This window comes from Papio anubis, chromosome 15 (genome assembly GCF_008728515.1).
Source record: "Papio anubis isolate 15944 chromosome 15, Panubis1.0, whole genome shotgun sequence".
Classification (NCBI taxonomy): Eukaryota; Metazoa; Chordata; class Mammalia; order Primates; family Cercopithecidae; genus Papio; species Papio anubis.
In genome coordinates this window covers 9,513,160-9,523,515 of record NC_044990.1, presented here as the reverse complement: position 1 = coordinate 9,523,515, position 10,356 = coordinate 9,513,160, and the positions used below count along the sequence as shown (strand labels likewise).

Below are 10,356 nucleotides of genomic sequence, written 5' to 3'. Positions count from 1 at the left end.
CTCACTCTGTCATCTAGGCTGGAGTTCAGTGGCACAATTATGGCTCACTGCAGACTTGACCTCCTTGACCCAAGTAAGCACCTGAGTAGCTGGGACCACAGGTGTATGTCAGCATGACCAGCTACTTTTCTTATTTTCTGTGGAGATGGTGTCTCACTCTGTTGCCCAGGCTGGTGTTGAACTCCTGGGCACAAGAGGTCCTCCTACTTGGCCTCCCAAAGTGTTGAGATTACAGGTGTGAAGCATTGCACCCAGCATCTCTGATTCTTTTGATTCCATTGAAACTAAAGTTTCAGTACATCAAGAAAGAAAGCAGCCCAAAGGAATTTACGCTGTCCCTTTATTCACTATCAGGGACAATGTGAATAGGGACTGCTTCCAGCTGTCTGCACAATGCCCTTTACTGTCCAAGACCAGCACTTCCAAGACAGTGTGGTTCATTTGGTCTTAAGAACAGATACTGAGGAATTGGTCCATAATCCACAGCAAAGCTCTGTAGGCACCTGATACCATGGAGAAGTGTTCTGACATTCTTACACGTCCCCCAGGGCAGAAACTATAGGTTCTGAGTGACATCTCGTCATAATTCAGTGGAAGCATTAAGAGGCAAGCAAACATAATTCTGGGCAAAGAAGGGCTCCCATCATAAGAATTTTGCAAACCGCATACTCTTTTATTTTGTAACAATGCTCGTAATTTATCTTTTGGAAAGAGGCACACAGATCTTGATGTAATTTGTGTAATTATGAAATATCCTTTTCAAATGAAAGGAAAATATTAGTTTCCTACATCAGGTGCTGTATTAGTCTGTCCTCATGCTGCTAATAAAGATATACCCAAGACTGGGTAATTTATAAAGGAAAGAGGTTTAATTGACTCACAGTTCAGCATGACTGGGGAGGCCTCAGGAAACTTACAATCATTGTGGAAGGAGAACCAAACACGTCCTTCTTTACATGGCGGCAGGAAGGAGAAGTGCCAGAACGGGGAAAAGCCCCTTATAAAACCATCAGATCTCATGAGAACTCACTCAGTATCACCAGAACAGCATGATGGTAACCACCCCCATGATTCAGTTACCTCCCGCTGGGTCCCTCCCACAACACGTGGGGATTATGGGAACTACAATTCAAGATGAGATTTGGGTGAGGACACAGCCAAACTCTGTCAGGTGCTTATGACCATTTTAAAACCTGAAACATAGTGGTATTCCTATTGTAAATTTTCCTAGAAAAACACCATTAGATAAAATGCAACAAGCAATAAAATAGCATTTTATATTGTAGAATGGTAATTTTTATTTTCTCCTAAACATAGGCGACTAACCCATATCTTTTTTTGAGTCTCACTCACTCTGTTGCTCAGACTGAAGTCCAGTGGCACCATCTTGGCTCACTGCAGCCTCTGCCTTCCGGGTGCAAGCAGTCCTCCTGCTTCAGCCTCCCAAGTAGCTGGGATTACGGGCGTGTGCCACCATGCCTGGCTAATTTTTGTATTTTTAGTAGAAACGGGGTTTCACCATGTTGGCTAGGCTGGTCTCAAACTCCTGATCTCAAGTGATCCACCAGCCTTGGCCTCCCAAAGTGAGCCACTACGCCTAGCCATATCTTTATATTAAAAAAAATAAAAAACAACAAAACAAAACCTAAAGTCCTGTTTGTAAGTACTCTTTTCCCATAGTATTAGACAGACAACATAATGCTCTGTAGCAAACCACCCCAAACTCAGTGGTTTGTGTTAACACGTATGTGTTCTCATACAGGTCTTAAGGTTGGCTGAGGTTTAGCATCTATGGAACGGGCTCAGCTCCTGACTCTGCTTAAGACTGTGGGTAAAGGAAACCAATTGTTAGTCAGTTGAAAATAAGCTTGCCCTGTATTTGGTTCATGAGGTTTTGCCAACATACATAATTATTAAACTTTCACTGAAAATGTTTAGCAACAATATTTTTTATGAAACGGGAGGGTAAAGTGAGAAAACTTACAACTGGACCAGTGCCTTACCTTTAGTAAGTTCTCAAATAATATTTGGGAAAAGAATAAAACAATGGAATATAAAGAAATCAGAGACGATAAAATTTCTTAAAACTGTAACTAAGCAAACCTTGGACAAAACCTGACAAAACTAAGCAGCAGAACGCTTTTTCCCCATTGCCTTTGTCATCAGTTATGCGAATAACATCTCAGGAGGACTTCAGGCTTGGCATGGCCCACACACATTATCTCTGCTCCTTGCCGAAAACCCATCAGTAGTGCTGAAGGAGTAGGATAGGGATAAAGAATGTTTTGAAAGATGGGAGACACATGGACCAGTGGTAATTAACAACACGAAACCTACACCTACAAATGTGTGTGTTGTGGCGGGGACGCGGGGTAAGAGTCAAGTTTCAAGAAAGGGGAGCCTTCAGGTACCCCTAAAGGTGGCTTCAGAGTAGGACTGAAAATTCAATAATTAATGAAATATTGTATAAAGAATAACTAAACTGGACTGGGCATGGTGGCTCATGCCTGTAATCCCAGCACTTTGAAAGGTTGAGGTAGGACGATCAGTTGGGACCAGGAGTTCAAGACAAGCCTGGACAACATAGCAAGACCCCATCTCTAAAGAAACTACAAAAATTAGCTGGGCATGGTGGCACCCACCTGTAGTTCCAGTTACTCAGAAGGCTGAACTGGGAGCACCACTTGAGCCCAGTAGGTTAAGGCAGCAGTGAGCTTTCATTGTTCCGTTGAACTATAGCTTGGGCAACAGAGCAAGACCCAGTCTCTAAAAAAAAAAAAAAAGAAAGAAAAGAAAGAAAAATCACACTTCCAGTTTCCATCCTCAAGAATGTAGTTAGGAAACCACTTCTCCCCAAGTATAAAACGTGAGGTTGGCCAGGCACAGTGGCTCACACCTGTAATCCCAGCACTTTGGGAGGCCAAGGCAGGCAGATCACGAGGTCAGGAGACCAACACCATCCTGGCCAACATGGTGAAACCCCGTCTCCACTAAAATACAAAAAATTAGCTGGGCGTGGTGGTGCACACCTGTAGTCCCAGCTACTCGGGAGGCTGAGGGAGGGGAATCGCTTGAACCTGGGAGGCAGAGATTGCAGGGAGCTGAGATCGCGCCACTGCACTCCAGCCTGGCAACAGAGCAAGACTCCGTCTCAACACAAACAAACAAAACTTGAGGTTTAGTCTCCAGCAGTGTGCCATAGAACTTTCCGTGATGATGAAAGTACTTTATATCTGCATTGTCCAACTAGTGGCTCAATAGCCACCTGAAATATAGCCAGTGTGGCCACACATGGTGGCTCACACCTGCCCAACACTTTGGGAGGCCAAAGTGGGTGGTTCACTTGAGCCCAGGAGTTCAAGACAAGCCTAGGCAACATGGTGAAAACCTGTTTCTATAAAAAAACACAAAAATTTGCTGGGCATGGTGGCACACACTTGCAGTCCTAGCTACTCAGGAGGTTGAAGCTGAGGCAGGAGGATCTCTTGAGCCCAGGAGGTTGAGGCTACAGTGATCCATGATTGCACCACTGCACTCCAGCCTGGGTTACAGAGTGAGACCTTGTCTCGAGAAAAACCCGCAAACAAAAATACACGAAATATGGCCAGTGTGACTGAGGAAATGAAGTTTAGTTTTAATTTTGATTCAAATAGCCACATATGGCTAGTGGCTGACGTATTGGACAGTGAAGCTCTAGACTCAGGAATACTGGGCACTGCTGAGGATGGGATGGATTCTCTTGCAGAAAAACAGGAAAAGTGAGTAGAATTCTTCAAGTGACTGCTGAGATCTGTCAGCCTCTTCTATTACATGGCACCCAGGTTGGAGGATTCCTTTCTGACAAAATTGTGCTGCCAAATTTATATGAATAGCAGAATAATACTCATATTATTAATAATAATATTCAGTTATCCCCAAGAGAGCAGCCGGCACTCTAATTCATCACCCAGTGACAGCACCCTCACCTAGAGTCAGCATTTGTTGTGGTTGTTTTGTTTTGAGATGGGGTCTCACTGTGTTGCCCAGGCTGGCCTTGAACTCCTGGGCTCAAGCAATCCTCCCCGCTCAGCCTCACATCCATCAGCATTTTAAATGCCTCCCTCTCAAATGTGACTAGGTAGCCAAGGATCACCATGCATTTGGGGAAAGCTGCCCAGCTGAAATGGAAATCAATGCAAACAGAAGAAAAAGAACTGAAACAAGACATGACAGGGAACATAAGAAAAAAAAAATAGTTTTTTTAAGAGAGAAGATATTGCAACCTAAAACAAGATCAGAGGCTATATAAAAGATCGGAGGAACACGTTTCTACATTCAGGCGCCTCCTGACTCACCTGAATTCCAACAGAGCACAGTAAGCGCCAGTTCTCTGCCTGCCCTGGATTGGGCCCTGCAGTTGCAGAGAAAGCTTGGGAATAAAAATGGAGGTAAATCTTTAAGTGATTACCTATTCTTCTGACCCACCGGCTACAAATTGGTGTTCCCACCACTTTCTCCTCAGGTTCAACTGATTTGACAGAGCAGCTTACAGAGCTCAGGGAAACACTTTACTTATATTGACCTATTTATTATAGTGGATACAGAGGAACAGATGGGAAAGATGCATAGGGCCAGGTATGGGGGAAGGGTGCAGAGCCTCCATGCCCTTTCCAGGGGCACCACATTCCAGGAACCTCCACATTTTCAGCTATCTGGAAGCTCTGCAAACCCAGTCCTCTGAGGGCTTTATTAAAGCATCATTACATAGGCATGATTGACTACATCATTGCCTATTGCTGATCAACTCAACCTTCAGCACCTCTTCCCTCTCCGGAGGTAGGGGGAGTGAGGCTGACATTCTAACCCTCCAATCTTGCCTTGGTCTTTCTGGTGCCAGCCTCCATCCTGAAGCCACCTAGGGATCCCCAGCGATTAGTCATCTCATTAGCAAAGCAAGATACCTTTATTGATCTGGCTGTTCCTAGGGCTTGAGGAGCTGTGGCTAGGAACAGAGATGAAGGCCAGTGGATCACTAGAGGGCTCCCACTATCTCACTTTTGGGGCAGAAGTGGACATTCTGAGGTGGGGAGTGGTTGGCTCAGAACCTCTGACTTGCGTGTTCAATCCCAGGCAGAGAGACATCGCTGGGACCTGCCAGAGTAGGTCATCTGCCCACATGGCAGTCACCTGCAGGTGTGGGTGCAGACACATCTAGCCGAGAGTCGAGTGCCACCATTCCAGATGCCTGTCCCCAGAAAGAAAATCTCAGACCAGTAAAGCTCTGAATGGAAGTTTGATCCGAATACCAAGGACAATATAAGCAGAGCTGCTTTAAGGATGCTGTTACTGTGGTCCATGGGAAAGATCCTTCATGCCTGAATTATTTTGATTCCAGATTGAAGGAAAATGCTAATTTCAGGTAGTTTTATAGAGGCTGGGGTTTTGGACATTGCTGTTTGACTGTAAACTCTCAATAAGGTAGGGAAATAAATCAGAAATCATGGGTGTGCATTTGTAGAGACTTGACAGACTTATTTTGCAGTTGGGGCTTCAGAGCCCAGAACCTTTTAGCATCCCTGCCCTAGTTGAAATCAGACTTACCCTCTCCCTGGTATCCAAACAAAGCTAGTTCAGGTGCTGCCCTGAAGGAATTTGGTTGATGTGAAGTCTCAAGTCCTTAAATTAATCAACAGGAGTACTTCCTGGACGGGACTGATTTGATCAGGTGGGTGATATGTAAGTTCTCCTTCTTTACAGAGGAATACACCAGGACTCAGAGAGTCCCACTTCCCACCTCCCACCTCAGACGCTCTCAAGATGGTGACCTCTCTGGGTTTTAACACCTGGAACAAGCCGGGTGTGGTGGCTCACATCTGTCCATCCCAGCACTTTGGGAGGCCGAGATGGGCAGATCAGCTGAGGTTGGGAGTTTGCAACCAGCCAGACCAACATGGTGAAACCCCATCTCTACTAAAAATACAAAAAGTAGCCAGGCATGGTGGTGCATGCCTGTAATCCCAGCTACTCTAGAGGCTGAGGCATGAAAATCACTTGAACCTGGGAGGCGGAGGTTGCAGTGAGCTGAGATCACGCCACTGCACTCTAGCCTGAGCAACGGAGCAAGACTCTGTCTTAAAAAAAAAAAAAAAAAACGCTTGGAACAGGCAGAGCCTAGAGGATGCGTGTGGACTTCCCATCTGTGCCAAATGTGCCTTGGAGAAAACCCACATAGCTGAATGATTAAAGCCAAGCAGCACGGGAAGGGATCAGCCACATAGCAGTGCCCCGTGTACCTTGGCGGAAAGGAATTTTTCTGTCCATTGACATTTGTAGGTGTTCAGTTTGGAATCAGTCCGTTTTGGGAGTCGCCACCCATCAACTTGTCAGTCCCAAGGGCACTCATGAAGCAATCACCCATTGAATCTGCACTGGGGCCATCCTGCATTACAGTGAGAAATGGGAGACTTCCACAGAGAAAGTGAAGGTCCAAGGTCCCACATTGTGTGTCCAGAAGGCCAGACTGTGCCCCTGTGGAGTCCTCCGATGAGGCAGATGAAGAATTTTCATTCATTGGGAAACCCAAGGAACAGGAGGCAGAGCCTGAGAACAGGAGGAGGGCTCAATCAGCCAGCCAGGCTTTGGCATTTTCAGGACCAGGTGAATGACAAGAGGAGGAGAGATTGGTTGGCATTTGAAAACAGTGGAGCCTGGAGTGATAGAAGCAGGCGGCTTCAGAAGAGAAGAAGGTGCCTTGCACCTGGAATGAGCAGATGTTAGTGAAGAAAAGGAAGAAACCGAGGAAAAGGAGATGGAGCAGCAGTGCAGCACCCTGTGTCAGGGAGCACAGGAGAGGAGACAGGAAGGTGGGAGGCCCGGGGCGGGGGGTGAGGAGTGGCGTCCTGGGGAGCTCAGAGCAGTTCTGAGTATGGAGAGTCCACAGACAGTGAGGATGAGACGGAGTCTCGCCTGATGCAGGCCCTCACTGGGAAGAAGGGCCGAGTGACAGTTCAGAACCTGAGGCTGAAGCGTTGAACCAGAAGGAGCCATTGCAGGAGGCAAAAGGCACGCTGAGGACGCATGGTGCCCCCTCCAGACTGTAGGAGACCAAGGAAGAGCCGGCGGAGAGCAGGCGGGGCCGCACTACTCTGGATGCGCTTAACACCAAGAGGAGAGTCAGGAGGAGCAGGAGGCATGGAAAGTTCAGAAGCTAAAACGAACAAGGGGACAGGGACGAGGAAGAAGAGCTTGAGAAGGAGGAAGCAGAAATTGAGCACCTGGGAAACCTGGCTGAGGAAGAGCAGCAAGCTGAGCTTCAGGCGTATGGCAAGGTCATTACCAGCAAAGCCATTCAGTGCAAATATGAGAAATATACAAAAGAGCTTTCAGTGCCCCCACCCTGGAGGATCATTTCAACAAAGCCATCTTCCTAAAGTCATGCAAGAACTTCGGGCACTCTGATTATACCAAATACACCCATGGTGGGGGATTGAGACACCGCCTCCTTCTACCCAACATGGGGCCAAGAGAGTGCCCAGAACACAAAGTTCTTCAAACAAAAGGCAGCTGAAGCACAAGATGTAGTTGGGCAACCATTTGCCAAGAAGCGGAAGAGTACGTAGGAGTCAACTCCTTGTTCTCCCCAATGTGGAACTCAAGGGGAAGTCTCAGCATCTGGTCCTTGATTTGCTTTTCCTGTTATTTACATGGCCCCTGAATCCAGCCTTCAGACCTACTGCCATGCCTGTGATACTGCGTGGCCCAGTTTTTGAAGGTGCTTTGTGAAATTTAGACTTGTGCTGAAAAATCCCCCAGAAAAGCACTATCCAGGTAGGATTAGAGGCTTCCCACTTATTTCCAGGAAATCTTAGGTTTCATCAATGCTAAGACTTCCCATATTTACATGACACTGTTCTGATTTTTAATTTTAGAGATGGAGTCTCGCTACATTGCCCATGCTGGATTTGAACTTCTGGGCTCAAGTGATCCCCCTGCCTCAGCCTCCCAAGTAGCTGGGATTACAGGCTTGTGCCACCACACCTAGCTCTGAGTTTCATTTTCCAGCCCCTTAGCTTGGGTCAGAAACATGGGCATGTAAGTGGACAATAAATTTAACTCTTAGGGTTAGGAGTAAAATGCCAGGAAATCTAAACTCATTGAAACTTGTTTTTCATTTCTGGAAGAAGTACATTTTTCTAGATAGACATACTTTTTGATCCATTTATGTGTTGTTTCAAGAAATAAAAGAAACACACACCCCCAAAAGAGAAAACAATATACAAGAAGGAATGCAACCTCTGTGCCAGGCCATTCCCAGTGTTTCACTGGTGCCCTGGGGTAGACATGCTTTTTTAAAGAAGACTAGGCTGGGCGCGGTGGCTCACGCCTGTAATCCCAGCACTTTGGGAGGCCAAGGTGGGCGGATCACCTGAGGTCGGGAGTTCGAGACCAACCTGACCAACACAGAGAGAAACCTCATCTCTACTAACAATACAAAATTAGCTGAGCGTGGTGGCGCATGCCTGTAATTGCAGCTTCTCAGGAGGCTGAGGCAGGAGAATCACTTGAACCCGGGAGGCAGACGTGGCGGTGAGCTGAGATCATGCCATTGCACTCCAGCCTGGGCAACAAGAGCGAAACTCTGTCTCAAAAAAAAAAAGACTAAAGTGCGCTGAATCTGCATTAAATTGAAGAATGTCAGACCTGCCTCTTAGACCTAGAGTGTGGCCTGCACATCCAGGTTCATGACACAGCATTGTCTTTTGAAAGTAATGTGCCAAAGTCAGATGTCAGCCGAGGGTTCTACACACAGAATATGGAGAGAGATCTGAAACTCCGATGGAACACGTCCGATTAGCATGCTGGAGAAAGACACATCCCCCAGTGTCGTGCTGCTCAAACTGGCCTGGACCATACCCTGCTATCAAAGGAATCAGCCTCACATTTGCTCCTGCTGGGTGAAAGGAGAGTGTCAGAGAAAAGAGAAGCGTCCCTACAGACACAAGCAGCCTACAGATCTGGACGATCCCCTTGCTGATCAAAATGTTGAAGATTCATATTATGGAATCAATGACCCTGTAGCAGAGAAGCTTCCAAAGCAGACTTCAACCATGCCTCATCTGGACGCACCAGAGGACGAGACTCTCAGGACATTAGAGGTAGATGGTGTGGGTGAAACAGATCAGAGAAATCATTTCTACCAGTTTGGAGAGATTGACGATCACTCTAATGCAGAAACAGCAGGGTGCTCTCACCCAGTTTTCCACAAGGCAGGCTGCAGACGTGGCTGCTGAGAGGTCCTTTAATAAGTTGATTGGAATGGCCACAGACTCAACATGAAATCAAGAAGATCTCAAGCAGCCAGAGGAAAAGAAAAAGAAGGACGGAACCACGTACTCTGGGATCAAGCTAGAGCCTTTCCCAGGACTGCCGTGAGCTCTTCCTCCTGTTGCAGCAGAGGATGCAACAGCCAGCTACTTCAGCCTACCCCTGAGTGATCCTCCACCACTGTGGTGAACATTGCCCTGCCACCCCCACTACTCCCTGTACCGTCAGGTTTGGGGCTACACATGTTCCATCCAATGAGACCACCTCATTCCTTTCATGAAGACTCCAGGACCAGTCCTTCTCAGGACCCTCAGAGGATGGGAGCTCATGCTGGAAAACACAGCAGCCCCCATCACATTAGCACTACTCTGGGGCTCTGTGGAAGAAAGGGCACTCAAAAATCCCAGTAAATGAGTTTTGGAGTAAATATATTTTTCCTTCCTTTGTAGTTTCCATGGTAGCTGAATATGCTCAGATATGGACAGTCGGTGAACGACAGCCATGCTTCTCTACACACAATCGAAGAATCAGTGGCCTTCAAATAAGCTGCTGAGGACACATCTGGTTACAAATACAACATGACTAATAAAACCTAATGCCTGTTCCGCTCACCTCTGTGGGAATAAGTGACTGGGTGAATTGGCATGCCCAATGGAGCTGCCATCTCAATTACACGTTCATTTTGTACCTTCTCGGTGGGGGCGGGCAGGGGAGAATTGATCTTCAGTAAAAGACTTTTGGACCGGCTGGGCTCCGTGGCTCACACCTGTAATCCCAGCACTTTGGGAGGCTGAGGCGGGTGGATCACTTAAGGTCAGGAATTCGAGGCCAGCCGGGCCAACATGGTGAAACCCCATCTCTACTAAAAACACAAAAAGTAGCCGGGCATGGCGGCAAATGCCTGTAATCCCAGCTACTGGGGAGGCTGAGGCAGGAGAATCTCTTGAACCCAGGAGGTGGAGGTTGCAGAGAGCCGAGATCATGCCGTTGCACTCCAGCCTGGGTGACAGAACGACACTCTATCTCAAATAAAACAAAACGAAACAAAACACC

General features: G+C 47.1%; 1 pseudogene; it reads left to right on the top strand.

Annotated features, from left to right (window-relative positions):
* The first annotated feature begins 8,662 nt into the window (after positions 1 to 8,662).
* LOC101015803 lies at positions 8,663 to 10,150 on the top strand (annotated as a pseudogene).
* Positions 10,151 to 10,356: the final 206 nt, after the last annotated feature.